The following is a 22,068-nucleotide window of genomic DNA, read 5'->3' on the forward strand; positions in this document are numbered from 1 at the left end:
CTTTCTGGGGAAAAAAGAAAGTGAGCTTTGCGTGTTTCTTTAACGTTGCACGGAATGCCACGCCATATTGTTTCATACTGTACCGAAGCGCTGTCATGAGATATCGCGGTGAGATGAAAAGTAGCGGGAAAGTATTGGTTTGCTTATAGGACGCTGCTTTCCTAGGTTGAGGTAGCCAACCGTATAGCTGGATATGATGATTATGACGATAATTTATTTCTTATGGTGCATACCCACAAGTGGGATATCGAAGTATTCAGTGGCCGGAACACTCTTTTTGACAAGTATAAGTAAGAAAAAAATAAACCAGCATAATCTAATAAATAAATGAACGCACTAATTGAGTGAGCACGCAGATGCGCAAAGAACCCATTCCACCGAAATTAATATGAAACAAAGAAATGAAATAAGAAAAACTAACAGGGTAATCTGTATTTAAGTAGTCGAATAATACAGTGGTACAGGCATCCTTTTTCCTATAAGGTATCATATAGTGGCGCTCAAGTGACTGAAGTGTTCGGAATATTACAGCTAAGGTGTTAAAGACAAGGTTACAGGTCTGCTACGCGTCGTATATATATATATATATATATATATATATATATATATATATATATATATATATATATATATATATATATATATATATATATATATATATATATATATATATATATATATATATATATATATATATATATATATATTTAAGTATATATATATATATATATATATTTAAGTATATATATATATATATATATATATATATATATATATATATATATATATATATATATATATATATATATATATATATATATATATATATATTGTCACGAGCAAAACAAGACCTGCAGCCAGGAGTTCACTTGAACCAGAGCAACGAAGATGTTCTCTTCTTCTTCGCAGCCCAAAAACGAGTATGAGCCACAGTGGCTCGTTCATCAATGGTGGCATTACCCCCTCTCCCAAGAAGCATCGTCTCGATGCTGTACATGATGGCAAAAAAAAAAGAAAACAAAATGAGATGAAAATTAGCATGCGAGCAAAATGAATGGCATAAGGCGGCATAACGTAGTTGGTTGTAGGAACAAAAGATAAATGAGAAATAAGAGAAATAGGAAAAATGTAAGGAAAAGACAAAAAAAAAAGACGCGAAGTTACCAATAAAGTCAGTCACTCATTGGCGATTCAAAGCGCGAAAAGTATGGTTTGAGACGTGAAACGTGAATGACTTCAGTTTGCGGGGTGAAACGGGAACTTCTCGAATTGCCTTGTGGGAGAACCTCGTAAGTGACGTCGCCGAGACGTCGCTGAGACGTCGCACAACCTTGTAAGGGCCGAAGTAGCGGCGAAGAAGCTTTTCTGAACGCCCACGCTGTCGGATAGGGGTCCACACCCAGACTTCATCACCTGGCTTAAAAATAACTTCACGGTGGCGAAGATTGTAGCGGCGCGCGTCTGCGGTTTGGTGACGTTGAATACGGTGACGAGCAGGTTGACGGGCCTCTTCTGCGCACTGCGCGAATTTGGCGGCATCCGTGTGGTATATTCCTAAGTTGTCGGGCAGGAGCATGGCGTCGAGCATCGTCGTGACGTCGCGACCGTGGACTAAGCGAAAAGGTGTGAAACCGGTACTTTCTTGAACAGCTGTGTTATACGCAATAGTTACGTAGGGAAGTATGGCATCCCAGTTCTTGTGATCGATGTCCACATACATTGACAGCATGTCTGCAATCGTCTTATTGAGTCGTTCAGTCAGCCCATTTGCTTGCGAGTGGTAAGCCGTTCTTTTACGATGTTCCGTGCCACTTCATCGCAAGACTTCCTGCAGCATCTCTGCGGTGAAAGCTGTCCCACGATCAGTTATGACGACAGCTGGAGCACCGTGACGTTTAGACGATGCTGTTAACGAAAAATTGGGCGACATCTGCTGCGGTGGCTTTTGGAAGTGCCTTGGTTTCAAAGTCGCGTGTTAAGTAGTCTGTAGCGAGCACAATCCACCAGTTTCCAGACGAAGACGTGGGGAATAACCCCAGCAAGTCCATGCCAATCTGATGAAAGGGCTCCTTTGGTGGGCCTATTGGTCGCAGTAGTCCCGCTGGTCGTAAAGGTGGAATCTTGCGTCGCTGACAGTCGCGACATGTGCGAACGTAGTGCTTCACAGTCTTTGCGAGACGTGGCCAGTAGTAGGAGCGTTGAATCCGTTGCAGCGTGCGCGTATAGCCGAGGTGTCCGGACGATGGTTCATCATGACACGCACGTAAAATGTCACCACGAAGCGTAGTTGGCGCAACAAGCAGATACATAGCTTGTGTAGGATGAAAGTTCTTTTTGTAAAGCACTCCATCGCGGAAACAAAAGGAGGATAGCGAGCGTGCAAAGCTTCGAGGAGGGTGGGAATTGCGTCCTTCAAGGTAATCGATGAGCGGAATGAGCTGCGAGTCGTGACGCTGTTGCTCAGCCAAGCGTGTTGCTGATACGGCAGAAAGAAAAGTGTCGTCGTCTTCAAGGTCAGTGTTGGCATTTTCGACCGGTGCACATGAGAAACAGTCGGCGTCGGTGTGTTTCCGCCCAGATTTGTGGACGATGGTGACATCGAAATCTTGTAGCCGAAGGCTCCATTGTGCTAGACGACCTGAGGGATCTTTGAGATTTGCGAGCCAACAAAGGGAATGGTGGTCGCTAACTACCCTGAATGGGCGGCCATACAAGTATGGGCGGAACTTTGTTATGACCCAGACAACAGCGAGGCATTCCTTTTCGGTTGCAGAATAGTTTTTCTCCGCTGGTGATAACGTTCTGGTCGCATAAGCGATCACGCGCTCTACGCCATTATGCCTCTGAACTGATACCGCTCCTAGCCCAACGTTGCTGGCCTCAGTGTGTAATTCCGTGTCAGAGCTTTCGTCAAAATGACCCAGTACAGGCGGAGCCTGGAGGAGGTTTCGGAGGGTGTCGAACGCATGGCACTGATCGGGACCCCAAACAAACAAGACACCGTCTTTTGTAAGCTTGTTGAGGAGTTCAGCAATGTTCGAGAAGTTTTTGACAAAGCGCCTGTAATACGCACAGAGCCCCAGAAATCGGCGTAGGTCGCGCTTATTTGTGGGCACGGGAAAGGCGTCAACGGCGCGGGTTCTCTCCGGATCTGGGCGGATGCCGGCATGACTCACAACGTGGCCAAGGAACTTCAGTTCTTCATATCCAAATTGACATTTGTCGGGTTTGAGAGACAACCCCGCTGTTCTGATTGCCTGAAGAACTGCATGAAGGCGTTGGACGTGTTGTTCAAACGTGTCCGCAAAGACCGCGGCGTCATCACCACGGCGTCATCATTCTTTGGAAAGTAGCTCGCGCTGAGCATAGACCGAAAGGCAACACTTTAAACTCTTGCAGGCCGTCGGGAGTAATAAACGCCGTCTTTTCGCGGTCGTGCTCGTCCACTGCGATTTGCCAGTAGCCGCTACGCAAATCCATGGAGGAAAAATATTTAGCGTTGCGTATACGGTCCAACGAGTCATCTATCCGGGGTAGAGGATAAACGTCCTTTTTGGTGACCTTGTTCAGTTTACGGTAATCAACGCAAAAACGCAACATACCGTCCTTCTTCTTTACTAGCACAACTGGCGAAGCCCAGGGACTGTTCGATGGCTGAATGACGTCGTCCTGAAGCATCTGCTGGACTTGGCCACGTATAGCGTCTTGCTCTTTTTGCGACACCCTATAGGCATGTTGTCGGATGGGTCTCTCGGTGGGTTCCGTGATGATACGATGCTAAGCAAGTGGTGTCTGTTTAACCTTTGACGTAGTGGCAAAGCAGTCTTGAAATGAGCCGAGTAAACGCAAAAGGCTTTCTCGTTGAGCCGAAGGTAGTCTCTCGTTTACGTCGAGAGTGCTCGCGAAGGCCTCGTCAGGGTGGCCATTCGATGAAAAGAAGCCAACGTGGACGGACCGTCGGCATCGGCAAGTTCTTCACAATATGCAAGGGCAGTGTGTCTCGTTAGGTGGCGATATTCGTCGCTGAAGTTCGTGACCAGCAGGCGAGCATGCCTATTGATAGGCTGAATGATTCCTCGGGCAACACAGATTTGTCGTGAAATAAGGAGAGACAAATTGGCCTCTGCAATTACCGCGTCAGACACGTCCTGTCCCAATTCTACTTTGACAAAGAGGCTGCTTCGAGGTGGGAGAGTCAGAGAATCGTCGGTAACACGGAGCGCTCTTTTCCGGAATTGCGTACTGTCAGTTGCAGCGCAAAAAGGATCCTCGAACGACACAAGTATTTCACGGAGGTCGATGACGGCGCCGTTTTCACGAAGAAAGTCCAATCCTAGAATGACTGGCCGAGAGCACACACGCAATACGAGGAAAGAGCCCGCAAATGTCGACGTACGTATTCGAATGCGTGCCGTGCACATACCAGTAGGCGTCACCAGATGGCCACCTGCCGTGCGCAACTGGGGTCCTTGCCATGGCGTGGTAACCTTCCTCAGTTCAGATGCCAGTGTGGCGCTCATTACGGAATAGTCGGCACCGGTGTCGACGAGGGCGTTAACAGCATGATTGTCGACGAAGACGGCGATTTCAGCAGAAACAATCTTTTTGCTGTCGGAGAACACTGCAAAACCGGAATCGTCCTCGTCCGGTCGTTGCGTCGAAGGAGGGTCTTTTACAGTTCGCCGGGCCGCGACTTCACCCCCAGAAGTCGCCGTTCCTAGTTTCCCCTGCGGGGACTTGGTGACCGGCTCCTGAAAGGAGCGGAAGACGATGACGGCAAACTGGGTGACGTAGACCGGCGAGGCGATGGTGATCTCGATTGGTGGTGCTGAATAGTCGAAGGAGTACGTTGGCCCGTGAGATAGGCTTCGATTTCGCGGGGGCGCTCACCGTAGCGCGGGCATCGAGCATCAGGGTGGAAGCCACGGAGACCTAGTTGCCGGTATTGACAGTTCCGGCATACGTGACCCGCTTCGCCACAGTGATAGCAGAGCGGACGGTTATCCGAGGTGCGCCACGTGCTTGCCTTGCTACCACTTTGTCTTGAGGTAGACGGCAGATAGGTGGGTGTGCTCGAAAACCTTGAACAGAGAGGCGGGCTCGAAGCAGTGTCGTGGAATGGCTGCATAGCCTGGTACCTTGGCCGCATAGAAGTATCTGTATCCGGTGGCGCAGGGGATCGCAATGCCGCTGCGTATGTCAGGACTGGGGACTCGGGAATCGGTGGTGCGATTGAGGCCAGGGATGTGACGGCCTGCCGGACTTCTTGTCTGATTACATCTGCGAGGGCTGACACAGGTTGATGGGATCTGACTGCCTGAAGCTGTCGCAATTCGTCCCGAACGATACTTCGAATGAAGTTTGCGAGGGCCTGTCTCTCGCTGTCAGAGCCGATAGAGCATGTGGTGGCCGGGATCTGGCGTTCGTATTGTGACGACAGCTGCTGCAGCGTACGTTCCATCGTGGCTGCCTCACTGATGAACTGGGCGACTGTCGTCGGTGGATTGCGCACGAGCCCAGCGAAAAGCTGTTCTTTTACTCCGCGCATCAAATGCCGCACCTTCTTTTCCTCGGGCATGGCAGGGTCCGCGCGCTTGAAGAACGGAAGCATGTCCTCGACAAACATGGATACACGTTCGTTCGGCCGTTGGTTTCTGCAGGATATGACTTGTTCAGCCCTCTCCTTCCTCACGGTGTTGCGATAGGCGTCACGGAGCTGTCGGCTAAACTCTTGTCATGTTGCAAAGGAGCCCTCGTGGTTCTCGTACCACGTCTTCGCAGAATCCTCCAAGTAGAAGTAAACTCGGCGCAGCTTGCGAACATCGTCCCATTCGTTGATACTGGCAACCCGATCAAAGTGGTCGAGCCAGGCATCAACATCCTCGAAGATGTCTCCATGGAACGGCTTTGGTGTCTGGAACGGCTTTGGTGTCTGTGGCGCATAAAAAACATGCGCGAGAAGAGAACCATGGGCATCGCTGGTTTGGAGCACCTGGCTTGTCATCAAAGTTGCCATCTTTCTGGGTGTCGATGCCAAGGGACCAAATTCAGGGGGTAACCCACGCAGGCGGTGGCTGATTCTTGCTCTGGGAGATGTAGCTGTCTCCACGATGGCCGACACAGCCGAAGTACACGTACCCAGCACCTCCACCAGTAATGTCACGAGCAAAACAAAACCTGCAGCCAGGAGTTCACTTGAACCATAGCAACTAAGATGTTCTCTTCTTCTTCGCAGCCCAAAAACGAGTATGAGCCACAGTGGCTCGTTCATCAATGGTGGCAATATATATATATATATATATATATATATATATATATATATATATATATATATATATATATATATATATATATATATATATATATATATATATATATATATATATGGGGTACCCCAGCTATCTTTAGCTAGAGTTTCAAAAATATGCCGACACTCACACACGCAATTAGGATGCGACCAAATTCATGTTAGTCCACGTTAGTTGGTCAGATTTTTTGTGTTCTGAAATAATGTGTAATTAGGTCTTTTTAAATAATTAAAATTTGAAACAGTGAAGTTGGATAAGAAGTTTAAATGAGAAAGTTGTAGATTGGCTTGCAAAACGTCCTATCAGACAGTTTTGAACATTACATCTATTAATTATTACTGCTTCTCTGCTAACTACAAATGCCCGCGAAGTACAAAAAAAATACCTTGTGACAAACAAGCTTGCACGCCAGTGCGCAGAATGATTCGAGTGCTCCCTAACGTTCCGCGTACGAACGACCATAGCATTTGCCCGATTGTGCTGTCTCGACAAGGCCGCAATGGTGGTGGTGACTTTGCAACGAAAGGGTTTTGCTATCAGCCACAAAAGTGATAACCGCTGTGACTGCTTATCGCTGTCACGAACCGGTCTGAAGGAAACGTATCGTTCGTACGCGGAACGTTAGAGAGCACCAGAATAACGGCGCGCGTAGGTGCACCAATGGGTTTATCACGTGGTATTTTTTTTATTTCGCGGGCAGCTGTAATTTGCAGAAAAACACAAATTTTTAATGGTTATAATGTTCTAAACTGTCTAATCGAACGTTTTGCAAGGCGACCTACAACTTTCTCACTGAAATTTTCATCCATCTTCGTTTCTTCAAAAGTTGGTTAATCAAACAGATCTAAATAAACATTATTTCAGAACACAAAAAATAGCCTAACTCCAGGAAACGTTAAGCATCATGCATTTGGTCGCGTCGTAATTGCGTGTGTCGGCACATTTTCAAACTCTGGCTTAAGATAGCTGGACCACCCTGTATAGAGAATTATCAACAATATGAACCGGCACGCGCTCAGTTGTCCAGGCGATTAATAAGAGGAGCTACAACGTGTTAATTGGTGTTCGCTGTCAGTGTGTTCCCTTTCATTTACCAGTGGTTTGGGTAGTGGGATTTGCCTAAATCCAGACGCGCTGTGGGTGTTCTACAGCATAGCTGGGTGTTCCACGGGATATTTTTTAGGCATAGAGAGAGATAGAAGCACGCTGACTAATAAATAGGATAAAATAAAGTGAGTAAGCGTAGCTATGTATAGTCTAGTATATCAAGGAGGATGAAAGAAACAGGTGAGAGGCTAAAAGCATAGCCAAGTCTGGACGAGCTATAGGTGCAAACCAGCGCTGCCGTTTCCCAGCCTTTCGCGGTCTAGTTCAAGCTGTGGCCATTATAATAGAGATCCCTTATTATAAAATGGTTTTATCTTATTCTTCGAAGAACGTTTTTATCTAATTAGAATATTTTTGAGACGATAAAAAAAAGGTCTAGAGGTTCGTTCTTATGGCAAGTTTGGTATTGGGGGAACTGCACGCCACTCTCTGTCGCGTACACTTATCCACCTGTGAATATGTTTGTTGCTTTTCGTTTTGTGCCATTTATCCGGCCCAGTATTGGCAGCCCGTGGCGATACCGTAGCGCGACACCCTCCAAACACAGTGTGTTTATTGAAGCACTTGAGAGAAGATATTGTTAGCCGAGGCATCCTATGCTCTCCAGCTCTATTGTCATTTATTTATCGCAGCTGTTTGTGCGTGTGCAAAAAAAAGAAAGAAAAAGCTGGTGTGAACGATATTCTTGGCTGCCCGAGGGAATCTCAAGTGATTGTCTCGCAAACTTTAATCTCGCCTGATGTTACCCTGGCATCCGTAGCGTTGAGCCGATGAATACAAATAATACATGTCAGGGTCCCAGCAGGAATCGAACCCCAGCACTGTGCGTTGCAATCAAGCATTATACCACAGATCGACGCCCGATCTCGGAACTGCTTTACAAGTAGACCTCAGTCTTTGTGAAACGTCATTAGTGGTTGCAGTGCTGGCTATTCATTTTTATAAATATTACAAATGTGCTCCTATGATACAGCCGTGACGTCGGGTTAACGTCAATTAGAGCTGAATGCCATTCGCTGCAGTGGATTTTTGTAGCAGTGTCCATGGCTTTCATACTGGTGAGTGGCAGCGCATAATGTCAGCTTATCGTTTCCGGCGTTGCTAGTACTCACTTTACTGTTGGCATTATTGCGCAAGTGCAAACAACTGGTTATACAAACATCTACAACTTCCCAACGTATATCTGTGCGTAGAAAATTCATATATATATTTAGCGCCGTTAATTAACGGATTGCTCGACAAACAAATTACAACACGCTCACCTTCCCTCCGCATGCTTCGGATTCACGTCGATTCCCAAGGTGTGGGGGATCAGCAGAATCTTTTAAGTAAATAGTCTACGAACACTTGCCTTTACAGGTGTTTTCTTATGCATCTACTTTATATTCAAGTGAGCGACTAAAGAATTTTTATATCTAGCAATGCGCACCTTCATGTCAGAAGACCAGCAAAAGGGCATTTAACACTGCATCAATATTTACAAAATCAGCATTTCAAGTAGTAAGTGTAGAATATCTCGATGCTGATACACGTTCTCGTAAAAAGAAGATTGAGAAGATAGAAACACTTTAAATAGAAGCATTTCATCGCGTGCTGCCAGCACTTCCGGCATCTATCTATCTATCTATCTATCTATCTATCTATCTATCTATCTATCTATCTATCTATCTATCTATCTATCTATCTATCTATCTATCTATCTATCTATCTATCTATCTATCTATCTATCTATCTATCTATCTAGCCCCTTACATCGGCGTGCTCCTATACGATCAGCCCCTTAACTTGGCGTGAACCAAAATCACTATGGGAGGGTAAAATGTTTGGACGGATATCACGCACTGTGCAAGGCATGAATAATGTCACAGTTCCGCCGCGTACGTCGTTTAACACTTTCCACCAGACAGTGGCACATACCTGCCGGCGGGTATGTGCCATTGGTATGCGGGTATGTGCCACAGATGATTGACACTTACTATCTACTCAGGAATGGTGAGAACACACGTTGGTAATTTTGACGCCTGAACGTTAAGCAAAAACGGACATCGGCAGCGTTGACCCGATGAATGCAAAGAATAAATGTCAGGGTCCTAGCAGGTTTAGAATCTCAGCATTCTGCGCGGCAATGAAGTATTCTAGCACAGAGACACGCCAGGTCTCAGAACGGCTTTACAAATAGACCTGATGTTCATGAAACGTTAGTTATGGTTGCAGTGCTGGCTATCTAATTTTATAAACATTTTATAAACCAGCCGTCACATCGGGTTAACGTCAATTGTATTTAGGTGCCATCCACTGAAGTTGATTTATATAGCAGTGTCAAGGGCTGCAATCCTCGTTAGCAGCAGCCCTTCATATCACCTTATCGCTTCTCGTGTATCTAACCCTCATGTTCCTGTGTACATTGTTTTGCAAGTGCAAACAACTGGTTACATAAACATCTGCAACTGTTCAACATCTGTCTGTGCGTGAAACATTTTTATTATTTATTTATTCATTTATTTGCTTCTTTATTCAAAATTGCTTACAGGCCGATTAAAAAGCATTGAGTAAGGGGGCATCAGAATATACCTTGCAAAAAATACAGGGTAAAGGCAAAAATAAAAAACGAGAAAACAAACAAAAAATTAAAAATGATAAACAGCAAGGCGCAGCAAAGTTATACAATAGTAAAACACAACAAAATCTGGTTATCGCGAAAATATTCCCAGCTAGAGATGGATACGATGCGATCTGGATGGCTGTTCCAATGTGCTATGGCTCGAGTTAATGGTGATGAGTTCAATGCCAGTGTGGGACCATGAATGCACAATTGCGCATGAAACTACGTGCGTTGTGATTACGTCGAGATGTGCGCAAAGGGACATGAAGCGGCAAACAGTGGCATTTGTTACTGTATATGTGTCTATAAAATTAATAAAAATAAAAGGGCAATGACGTGGCGTCGATCCAGTGACGTGAATCCAAGGTCTTATTTTAGCAGGGTGATGCTTGAATGATAGTCGCAGTTACTGGTTGTGAATCTCGCTGCCCTATTCTGGACGGCTTCCAACGTACGGACAAGATAATCTTGATGTGGTGACCATGTGGATGATGCATATTCTAATTGTTGACGGACATGTATTAGATATGATAATGCACGTACGTTAGAAGGAGCCTTGCGTAAGTTTTTTGCGTAGATAGCCGAGAGACTGAGAGGTTTTTGAAGAGACAGCTGATATATGCGTAGTCCAAGATAAGATTGATGAAAATTGAACACTAAGATATTTGTACAATAAAATGGCTGAAACAACAATATTTTCGATATTTGCAATAGTATAGAGGAAGGATGAGTTATTACGTTTTCTAGTGAACGGGATTAACTTGCATTAGAGGCGTTAAGCGACATCTACCAAGCTCCGCACCACCTGTAGGTTTCATTAAGGTCATTTAGCAGTACGGAATGATCGTTAATAGATTGAATATTGCGGTAGATGACGCAGTCATCCACAAACAACCTCACTCAGGATGATAGGTTAGCGGGTAAGTCTTTAATGTATAATAAAAAGAGTACATGGACCCAGTACGCTGCCCCGGAAAACACCAGACGTGACATCGCGAATGTTAGATGAAGTGTCGTTAACCACCGTAAATTGCTGACGGGATGAGAATAAGTTGCGCATCCAAGGCAATGTTAATACATCGATACAGAGAGAAGACAATTTAGAGATTAAACAATGAAAGACAACATCAAAAGCTTTCACGAAATAGAGAAAGAGGCAATCGGTTTGATCGTTACTGTTCATATTAAAGTGAATCTCAGTGCTGAACTTGAACGACCGAATGTCGCAAGAGTAGCCTTTCCTAAAGCCATGCTGATTAGAGAGAAAAAAGTTATTCGATTCAAGGTGATCATATATATGAGAAGCTATAAGATGTTGAAGAAGTTTGCAAGATATGCATGTTAGAGAAATTGGTCGATAATTACGGGGTGAGTGTCTGTCACCTTACTTGAATACGGGAACTACATTGCTGATCTCCAAGTCATTAAGCAACTCACCGGATGAGAGAGACTGGTTAAAGATAAAACACAGAAAGTGACTGCAAATATTAGTGGTGTTATTCAGTATTTTTGTGTTAAGTTTATCAATGCCTGATGAAGTAAAGACTTTCAGATTCGTGATGAGGTTCGCGATAGCTTCTGCAGTGGCGGGGATAGGAGTTTTTTGTTTTGTTTTTTGAACTTAACACCACATTGTCTTAGCCCACATAGTTTCAGCATGTGGACCACTGCTTTACTTTCTACCGTATGCTGATGAGTAACTGATACGAGACATCGCCTATTAGCTATGACTCGGCATATTGTACACAGCTTACGCACGCATCAAGCACATCGTTCAAGAAGTCACCAGTTGAGTTTTAGAGCGTTTCCTGTGTAAGCGAGCGTGCATATTACTTAATACATATCATTAGGAAGTACAGACATTTGCCGTAATACTCTTCGTTTAAACTTATGTCTCCACGAATTCTTTGCGGGGTGTTTGCGCTACAAGGTACACTGGGTTACGAAGAGGGCCGTCGAATACAACACATGATGTAGGCCCCAAAACGGGAGCGGGGGTCCGCCAATCGACAACCATGTTTACGGAAGCTCAATATAACATTGTAGGTCTTTGTGACGCATGCTTTATTATTTGTAACCTTCCAACTTTTCTCTACAAATCAGTTTTGTGCCTATGTTCGCTATAGCATAGGAAAGGAAGATCAGGGGTGGGCACGAGTACTCGTCTGATAGAAACACATCGCGCTTCAAATTGTTCTATGCGTCTTCCTATATCACTGCCGCTTTCGCGCACTTTCATAGAAACATCTCCAACCCAATGAAATTGTTAATGTTGCATTCGGTGAGGTTTGTCGCGTTCGACTTAACGCGTAATTATAGGCGTGATCGATCTTCTTGCACCTCAGGAAATCTGGCCTTTCGACAAACGCGTTTAAAAGGACAAATGTATTATTTCTCTGTCACTGTTTCTAAAACATAGTCCTTTGTTTTTACAAATATTGTATTCTTTATTTTTGTTGTCCACATATTGAGGGGAAAGAACATTAAAGAATGACTCTGCCACAGTTTCCAGTGACGCTGCTGTGTAGCACATCCTTTGTTCAAAAGGCGGACAAGCCACTCAAGCTGAGAATGCAATCAACGGCGAGTGTTGTTTTTTTTTTTTCAGGGGCGGGGTGTTTGTAGGGGGGAGGGGGAAGCTGTGATGTATTCTGTAAAGCAAACATTTACGTAGCTGAAATATTTGTCTCCAATTGCCGATCTTTACGAAGCATTTTCAGATAGAGGCTTGTCAGATAACACTAGTCATTTTATTGTGATTGTACGCCTAGATATATTTTTCATGGTTACTAAGAAGCCTGTTCTGGGTCATTGTAGTTGGTGAGAAAAATGCACATGAAATTTTATTTCGGGTATAAGGCACGATAATAAAGTCGTTGACAAGGTACACCAACCGCAACACAGGAGCTAAAGCTCAATCTATTCAAGGTTTTCGGATCAACAATGATCATCTGGAATCCAGTGCTCAGAAGCAATACATGGGTGTTTTATTCCCATATGTGTGTAGCTGTAGCGGATGGGCTGAACGCATGACTTCGTGCTTGCAGATCTCAGACATGCAGAATTTACAGTTAATTATCAAGTGCAGTCACTAATTATAGCTTTTGAGGCTTTTCCTGTAACTCATTGTCTTAGTTCCAGCACAATCATAAATTACATAGTAAAGAGGCGTGCTATTAGTTCAAGCCTGTTTTCTACCTTGGCTAAAATGACCAGAAATGCAAACTTGTTTGTCAGGATGACTTCTTTTTATTTAGGAAATTGTTTTAGTTTGGGACTAACATTTTTCATACACGTATTGTATAACGGCACCTTACAAGGTCTGTAGCGACATACTACTCTTCATTCTATTCTGTAGCGACATACTATTTTTGGGTACCATCTTCAGTCTTCCTGACGGCTACCTTTGAAGCGAGGCCCCGAGGTGTTATCGGTACAGCAGTTCGCAGACCGGGAGATAGGCGTCTTCCTGCAAAAAAAAAGTAAACAAAAGCTAACATCATTTCGTAATCTCTCTCCCCACGCAACGATCGCCCCGTTTCAACCATTTGCGGCTGAAAACTTGAAAGTAAAGCTTATAGCAAAGTCCATGCATATGCGGGAATTTTGTAAAAATCTACATTCTAGGTACAAACGTGTCAGCAAGTGTACTTATAGCTCTTTTTGTTACAAAACAGACTATAGGATAACACTGTGTGTGGACCGGCAATGAAGTATTTGAGCAGTGATGAGTATTCTGAATTTTTATTCCGGATGCATCGCAGTGAATAGCCTGTAAAAAGTGTTACATTAAATTCGAGCTAACCAACGACCCAAACAAATCTATAGGAAAATAAAGTAAGCGAAAGTGGTCACGCTGCCCATGGTCCGGACTGTGATAACTCTCCATACCCATCTTCGTTTGTGGACCTCACTCGCTTCACTGTCCACTTTGATAACAAGCACCCCGATGAATGATGATGATGAATCATAGCAGCATAGTGCGGCGTGTGCACCTCGTACTACGCCGCTTGTTCTAAAAGTGTAAAAGCTGTACCTGTTTATTCGAAGACTGTAAAACATTCCTAGAGGTTCCCTCATAAGCAATCTATCAGCTGTAGTAGATGCCTACAAACTCTAAAAACATAAAAACATGTTTAATAACAAGAAGTAACTGATATTTATTTAAAAGCCTGATAATTAGTGGTAGAGATCACAAGGCATATCAGGTTCGATATAATCTTTAGAGTGACACCATTTTCTAGTCATTCGTTTCGGAAGCATGATGAAAGACACGTACAGATGTGACAGTTACTTCCCTGCTTCAAGGCACAGACCAGCATCTTGTTTCAAGTTTAAGTGGGAGAAACTGGAAGGCGCGTTTGCGCCGCAAATCTGATGGTGCATAATGCGAAATAGGCCCAGCTCTAATATTTTATTTTGAGTCGATATGCATGGAAAGCACGCCGACTACAGTTACCCAGTTGGGACGTGCCGTAAGTGTAATAATTAAAATATATGCGCGAATTGTAGTAAGTTGACTACTAATCGAGGTTACTTGTAAATATCTGTGGACGACCACCATGCTGTTCAGTTTATTTTTGATGAAACTTCTTCTTTTTCTCGATACTTCGATCACCCCGCCGCAATGGTCTAGTGGCTAAGGTGCTCGGCTGCTGACCCACAGGATCGAATCTCGGCTGCGGCGGCTGCATTTCCAATGGAGGCGGAAATGCTGTAGGCCCGTGTTCTCACATTTGGGTGCATGGTAAAGAACCCCAGGTGGTAAAATTTCCGGAGCCCTCCACTACGGCGTCTCTCATAATCATATGGTGGTTTTGGGACGTTAAACCCCACATATCAATCAATCCTTCAATCGATACTTCGATCTCTAAGAATTCTGAGAAGTCTTCAAAAATGTCAACCCTTCCTCTCCCCCTCTTCCCCCGAAAAGAAAAATAAGAAAGGAAAATCCACCAGACTACAGCTACATTCTCACATCCTAAACCATGCAGGGTCATCAGTGAGGCGAATTGGACGTCATCCGCAGGGCGAAAAAAAATGCGAGTGCTATAAGTGGTTCGAAGACCATAGTTGTCTTGCTTAGAAGACTAGAAGAATGTCACCGCAGTAGTCGCAGTGGAACAGCACGCTGAGGTCCAGGTCCATGGTTTTGAGACGAGAGGCTGCTTGCGCGCAGGTTCGTCGACTGATATCGAAGAGGACAGTGCGATATCTGACCGAACGTCTCCCCGCGGGCCCCATTATATACCGGTGTCTTTTTTTAGAAGCGTCACGTGATCGGATAACGCTGGGGCGGATGCGCCAATCTGAAAAGAACGCGACTCCCAACTTGGTGCGTCTGGCCGACATGTGATCAGCTTTCGTTTGCCATCTATCGTGATGTTCCAGTTCATTTGTGTTGTCACGTATACATTGCGCGCGTCACGTACAAATAACGCACAGGCATCAAAATTTAGTAGTTTTACGTGCCAAACCCCGGGTATGACTATCAGGTGGGCCGTAAAGGGAGAATACCCGTTAAAAAAATACTCGCGTTCATGCACTCGGCAATGTTCTCCAAAGGTGGGGTTACCGGCTGTGTGGATCATGACGTCATACTTTAATGCATTTGGTGCAGGCTTGTATGTGCATAAGACTTTGAGGAGGAAACGCAGGCCTCTGAAGTTATGCCCGCGTGTGGGGTAAGCATTAACCGGAACCTGAACGTAAGTACACTGGTGTTTTAGCATCCCTCGCCCCTCCAGCAAAACGAGGCCGCTGTGTTCGAGAACCCGTCGACAGTCCCAAAGCTAGATAATTAGCCATTCCACTCTTTGTAGGTGGATGAGCCAGTGCAGCTGGTTAGCACGTGACACAGAATTGACGTCGACCAAACACCCTTCAAGTAGATCCGAAACGTCTGTCCGAAAAAAGTCCCTTTTGAATTTATCGCGTGCTTCTTGTTCAGGTTTGCCATTTGAGCAGCATGGATGTTTTTGCTGCCGTGACATGCGTCGTCTTGTAGGGCTGCAGCTGCATGCTCATGTGACGACTGTGGTTAAGAACAGGACCGCCTACAACCCGTGCAACTGCGAACCTTGGAAAAGGTAACTACGAATCTGCTGTTATAGTGCACATACTAAAGCAGTGGTCTCAAACTCACCTCACCTAGCGGGCCATAGGCACGATAGAGTAGAGGAGAGCACAACACTGTGCGTGCACACAATCACGCTTGGGGATTGGCCAGAACCGGGTAGTCTGTAAAAAAATTCTTGAATTATAAGTTAGATTATGTTCCTTACAATAATTAAAATACTGAAAAACAAGAAATTCGCATGTTAGGAATAGATAAAGATGAAATCCATATATGAAAATGAAGTGAAGAAATTGAACCAACAAATTAAACAATTCGGAAAACCAGGGCATTACTAGTTCAGAATGATTGTCCAGCCTGCACTCTCTTTGAACGCCTAATAAACATTGACGAGGCACCGACAACCTTAGGGTCACTGTACGCTAAGTACGAAGCCACCAACAAAACCACATTGAGCGTATTCAAATCTAATCTGAGGAATCGAACGAAGGCACCAAATGAAATTTCGGGCAACGCGTTGTAGTACCTTTTACAAGAAATGACATGACAAACAGTTTTCTCGTGGACTCCGCAAAATCAACAATTAGTGTAAGCTGCAAGAGCAGCTCTGTTTAAATGAAAGTTGAGGGGCAGAGGTTAACAATATTTAGTCCTTCAAAGGCCGGCACCGTTAAGAAGGTTGGGGCTCGCTGGTGGCAGCGGGCAATTTGAACAAAATGCCAGTTAACGTTGCCATTTGGAAGGAGGCCATCGTCATATTTTATACATGGGCCATATCAGAAGGCGAATTGACGTCGATATTTGAGAAACACGCCGATACCGGGCCTTTTCCTCTGCTCGCCACCTCCTGTCTTCTCTTTCTTTCGAAGCGGGGGGTGGGGAAGGGGCGAGGGGAAGAGAGATGGAAAACATGGTATTCTCGGAGGTGAAGCCTTGGTTCACTGCGAAGTCACCTCTTCGGAATTCGAGGGAAACCTTCTGCAACGGCCTCGCTCCCCTGATAAGGGCAGTAGCCCACAGAGGGTTGAAGGTTCATGAAAGTACCTACAAAAGGGGGGAAAAAGACGAAGACAGTCATGTAAGAGCCGCGTCCCCCGTGTTTGAGATCCATTCTTACAAAGTGACCAGCCGGGTGTTCACCTTTGCGTTTCTCTTTCGAAGCTGTGTAAATGCCATTGTCACTGGCTGGCGATCTGGTATTTGCAATCGCATCATTTTTGGCTGTCCAAATACTGCATCCAGAATCGTCGTGTTCATTTGCGCGAGCGAGTTAATTGTCGCGTCCTTGGCAGAGAGTTAGGACAAGCAGACGGTTCGGCCTGCGAAGGCAGCACTATCGTTCTTGCTCGCGTATGGAGGGCTATAGAAGCTGCACTGGCGTCAACACCGGTCGATAAAGATTGATTGCCACACCTCATTGATTCTTTGTGTCCTTTCAGTACCGTTTGTTTCGGCTCTTTCTTACCCGAAAGTGACAGTGGGCACTATCAGAAGTACTCGACCGCATCAAATTTTATTTATTTATTGCATACTGCCAGCCACCTCTTGGTGGCCAAGGCAGGAGTGATACAAACTTTCATACTTGCAGCCACATATAACACTACACTTCACGGCGCAGAAATGAAATCACCACATAACAGGTTTGCGTGGAACATGAATACTCGGGTTACAGGAGCAACACAAGAGCGGTATCGAAAATACAATCCAAATTTTTGTTCCTAACACGAAGTGTAAAAACATCATTAGAAGAATTGAAATCTGCACATACGACCATACAGCTTTTACTACAAACAGGCAGTGGCAGCTGATAAGAATGCGTCGGGCGCTGCGATGCTGGTGACGTCATGAGGTAGTTCATTCCAGTCGGAAATTGTTCGTGGAAAGAATGAATATCGCCGAGAATTTGTTTTTGTAAGCGGCACCACTATGGTGTTATCATGCTTGTTCCGAGTTTTTCGCGATGTATTGTACTGCATATAAGTGTTAAAGGCGAGTCCTGAGTGTCCGTTGACTATGTTATAAAGGAATTTTAAGCGATGTAGCTTTCTACGGGACTCCAATGTGGGAAGAGCAGATCTATTACGGAGTTCAGTGACTGAACAGTGTCTACTGTACGCGTGGTAAATAAACCGAAGGGATTTATTTTGGACTCGTTCTAGTAAGTATATTTCTGTTTGTGCGTGAGGATCCCATACAACGTCAGCATATTCCAACAATGGGCGTACTAATGTAGTGTAAGCGACTAGTTTTGTTTTGCTGGTGCAGTGCCTCATGCGATGCTTTAAGAACCACAATCGCCGCAGTGCTGCTGATGTTATACCTTCGATATGAGTTTTCCAGCTCAAATTAGAAGTGATTGTCAGACCAAGGTATTTGTACTGGTTAACGGTTGTTATAGCAGTGTTGTTTAACATGTAAGTGAATTCCGAGGGATTTTTTTACGTGTTATGGTCATCTTGACGCACTGTGCTATGTTGAGGCTCATTTTCCAGGAGTTACACCATGCTGTAATAACCGATAAGTATTCATTTAGGGTGGCGTGATCTGTTCTTGATTGAATGGGCAGGTACGCAACGCAGTCATCCGCGAAAAAACGACACTGCACAGTAGATTCGGATGACATGTCATTTAGATAAACTAAAAATAAAAGTGGTCCTAGGACAGAGCCCTGCGGTACCCCAGAATGCACGGGAGCGGAAGAAGAATTTTTATCTGCTATCCGAACGTGTTGGTGTCGGTGGGATAGATAACAATCAAGCCATCGAAGAATTATTTCATTGGTTAGGATTCGGCGAATTTTAAACATCAAATGGGAATGGGAAACTCGGTCGAAAGCTTTTTCGAAGTCTAAAAAAATCGCATCAATTTGTCCGCCTTTGTCAAGTGTTTTTAGAAAGTCATCAGTAGTGTGAATTAACTGTGTGGTGGTTGAAAAGCCTTGCCGGAAACCGTGTTGATTTGGGGAAAAAAATGGTTACTCTCCAGAAATGAACTTAAGTGTTTGAAAAGGAAGTGTTCCATAACCTTGCCGGCTGTACATAACAACGAAATAGGGCGGTAGTTTTTCACGTCATATTTATCACCTGATTTATGAATGGGTACCAATTTACCCTTCTTCCAATCTACTGGAACTTCGCCTTGTAACAGGCTTTCCCTAAATATTAAGCCTAAGTATTTGGAACACCACTCGGCGTACCGATAAAGAAAAGCATTAGGTATTTCATCTGGCCCAGCCGATTTTTTTGTGTTAAGATGAAGTAGAGCTGACAAGATGCCTTCATCTGTTAAAATCAAGTCTGGCAGTTCGAGATTGTTTACGTGGAAATCAGGAGGGGTGTCATCCGTTCGCAAAAAAACAGAAGAGAAGTAGTCGTTAAATGCTGTCGCTATGCAGCTGGCATCAGTCACGTCCGCGTCCTTGGTTTTAATTTTTGTCACTTTCACTTTTTTGTCGGAGAGGTGCATCCAAAATTTTCTTGGATTGGTTGTGAGAAAGTTGTGCATTTTTACGTTGAAGAAATGAAATTTGGAGCTTTTAATCTTGTTGCGCAGTTCGGCGCGGAGGCTCGTCAGAGCAGCACTACGTGGTTGTGTTTTTGAGCATGACAGGCGTTTTATCTTGCGTTTTAGATGGAGTATTTCGCGCGTAATCCAAGGACTACGGCCGTGTATTTTTTTCACTTTCTCCGGAACGAACGAACTTATACATTTGTGAACGGTTGTCTTAAAGTGCGACCATAGCTGGTTAACGTCACAGCGATTATGAAGATGTTTGTTAGTAATTTTGTCATACTCCTCCTCTAGGAGGTCCAAAATACTTTCGTCCGAAGCAGTATTAAAATTGAGGAATCTACATACTTGGGTAGCCGAGGGAGTACACAACATGTTGGTTTTAAATATTACTAGTTCGTGGTCCGATATACCTGGTACAACTTCAATTGTGTTGTTAAACTTGCAAATAGACTCAGAAACAAAAATAAGGTCCAGAATCGAACTCGTGCCTGCAGTGACACGCGTAGGAGTCTTTACAAGTTGCGTCATGCTACAGGAAAACGCTATATCAAGTAGCAATTCGGAGTGCTGGCAGGGTGTTGTAACGCAAAAGTGATCCCAGTTTATTTTTGGCAGATTTAAATCACCTCCTACAAGAATGTGGGTATAACGTTTGCTTTGTTCGAGCAAAAAATCTTGCAAAGCTTCGAGTACCGCTATATCGGAATTGGGCGGCCTGTAGACAGCGCCAATGAGCATGCTCAAATTTTTATGCCGAAGAACTATCCAAGTCATTTCGACGCACGTCCCGTGCAACAAAACCTTAAAATCCATGCCCTTTTTCAGCACTATCGCTACACCGCCCCCCTTTGCACCTCGGTCGTGACGAACGATTTCATGAGAGCTAGGAATTACTGCCGAGTCGGGAATGTCATTTGGAAGCCATGTTTCAGTAAGGATTGTGACGTCGGGATCATAAGCAATGAGGACGCTTTCTAGATCGACCGATTTGTTGACGACACTTCGAGCATTTATGTTTATTACAGAAAATGTTGACGGGACCGCGTGAGAAAGTGGAGCCGGTAGCGTTCGTTGATGCTCCAGATTGCGGCTGTGTTGCTGTCACTGCACAGCTACCGGGACCCTTGAGTTCAGTGAGTCATCCCACCGATAAAGCTTGCCGATAAATAAATAGCATTGACGAAGTATGTGTACGTGGGGGCGATTGCCAATCGATTCCTCGCGTTCGAGCAACTTGTCAGGTCTTTCCTGAGGCGAGGGACGTCACAAAACACTGCGGGGATGTCGATAGTTCGCTATGTCGGTGACAATGGTGACACGGTCCATCGCTACACCGCGCAACGCTTGCCTTGTGCCAATGGTGGAAACAGCGAGAAAAGTGTTGCGACAGTCTCTTATCGCTAAAACGACTCCGAGGTGCAAGCCCAAGTGCCGATGAATTAAAGTATGAAACATCTCATTGTGTAGTGGCTCATATGAGTGATGCTTGTCGAGTCTTCTCTGGCGTCACAGATCTATACTCGGTCTACGACACAGCCCATATGTCTCGGCTGAGCGTCTTCTGTATACCACACACTGTCTGCGTTGCTACGTAGCCGTTATCAGGGTGAAGCCAAGCGAACAGCACCCCATTTCGTACTCTTAGAAAATAGCCGCTGCCACTCTATAAATAATTCTGTTAGATTTGTGCTAGGCAATCACCATCGAACCGCGAGCATTACTAGAATGAAATCTGATTTGGCCCTCCCATCTCTCTCCACTAGGCGTCAAATTTCGCGACTAACTATTTTTTCATAAGCTGTATCACCACCCCGTGCTGCGTGGCGAGCTTATACCTAGGCCACACTATCAATCAAGTCGTGTTGACCATGCGCGCAAAGTTGGAATTGATATGTGCAAAACAATGCATTGCTTTCATTTTTTCTTGCCCCGGACAAGTCGCGACTGGAATCGCCTTCCTTTTGACACTGCATCCATTAAGGACGTCCAACAGTTTCGAAATGTTCTAGATAACATTGTATAATCAGGAGTTCTTCTAATGTTCTTTAATTACATTGTATTAATGATGTTATTGTATGTTGTATATTACGTCTTTGTGCTTTTTTTTCTTTGTTGTTCCTTGCTCTCACACCACTCCCCTCTGTAATGCCTTTGGCCCTGAGGGTATCATAAATATATAAATAAATAAATAAATAAATCCTCACTTTTTTGTTTTGTTTTGTTTTGTCACCTTATAAAAACTGGCTCATATTTACTAATATTTTCAAGGCAGTATTTTTGTTTTTCTCTCTCTGCGTGGCTCGTACCCAGTGCAGAAAATTGGCTGGGCAGACGGTGAGTTTTTTTTTTTTCAGTATATTCTGCGGTGTCATTCATATAATTTAAAGTGAATATACTGATTTGAAGTATCAATTTTTAGTGATTAAATAGTTAAAGCCGGGCTAATTCAGCAAGATATTCTT

The 22,068-nt window shown here is 44.4% G+C and overlaps 1 long non-coding RNA gene across 1 annotated transcript; it reads right to left on the reverse strand.

Annotated features, from left to right (window-relative positions):
* Nucleotides 1-13,243: 13,243 nt before the first annotated feature.
* Nucleotides 13,244-15,312, reverse strand: LOC119160179 (uncharacterized). Its single transcript, XR_005108269.2, has 2 exons — nt 14,996-15,312; nt 13,244-13,486 (listed from the first exon to the last, which is right to left on the reverse strand). It is a non-coding gene; the product is annotated as an uncharacterized LOC119160179 (long non-coding RNA).
* Nucleotides 15,313-22,068: the final 6,756 nt, after the last annotated feature.

This window comes from Rhipicephalus microplus, chromosome 1 (genome assembly GCF_043290135.1).
Source record: "Rhipicephalus microplus isolate Deutch F79 chromosome 1, USDA_Rmic, whole genome shotgun sequence".
NCBI lineage: Eukaryota > Metazoa > Arthropoda > Arachnida > Ixodida > Ixodidae > Rhipicephalus > Rhipicephalus microplus.